Source organism: Austrofundulus limnaeus, unplaced genomic scaffold (assembly GCF_001266775.1).
Source record: "Austrofundulus limnaeus strain Quisiro unplaced genomic scaffold, Austrofundulus_limnaeus-1.0 Scaffold3401, whole genome shotgun sequence".
NCBI classification, from domain to species: domain Eukaryota; kingdom Metazoa; phylum Chordata; class Actinopteri; order Cyprinodontiformes; family Rivulidae; genus Austrofundulus; species Austrofundulus limnaeus.
This window is the reverse complement of record NW_013955803.1, coordinates 1,238-1,752: the sequence shown is the minus strand read 5'-3', so window position 1 is coordinate 1,752 and position 515 is coordinate 1,238. Positions and strand designations below refer to the sequence as shown.

Here is a 515-nt window from a genome sequence, read left to right as displayed (position 1 = left end):
CAGTTAGTGGTTCTGTGGTGTAATGGTCAGCACTTTGGACTTTGAATACAATGATCCGAGTTCAAGTCTCGGTAGAACCTTTGGTATGTGACTTTTAGCACTTTGCACTTGTTTATGACTATGCTTTTCTGTCTACTGATTCTTACAAAGAAGCTGAAAGGCTTCTCTGTACCCTGAATGTCTACATGACTCGACTCCAAGGATGAACCACTTTGTTCTTGTTCAAAAGTCACATATTTGGCAATGTTCTTGAAGCTGTCTCCAACTGACTTCAGGTGCCAGTGTTACATCAAGAACACACCAGAAACGTCACCTACTGTTTATGTTCCAGAGTTCCATGGTGTAGCGGTCATCACGTCTGTTTTACACACAGAAGGACTTAGGTTCAATCCCCAGTGGAACCATGCCAGGACAAACTGTCATTGCCTACGCTCACACTGCAGGTCTTGATGCTCAGTTCCTATTTTTTGAAAAAATCTGATCTTTTTGTGTGAACGTTTACATTACATTTTAAA

At 41.4% G+C, this 515-nt stretch overlaps 1 non-coding gene across 1 annotated transcript; it reads left to right on the top strand.

Moving 5' to 3' along the window:
• The first annotated feature begins 8 nt into the window (after positions 1–8).
• On the top strand, positions 9–80 carry trnaq-uug (transfer RNA glutamine (anticodon UUG)). The gene has a single exon. It is a non-coding gene; the product is annotated as a tRNA-Gln (tRNA).
• The last annotated feature ends 435 nt before the right edge of the window (positions 81–515 follow it).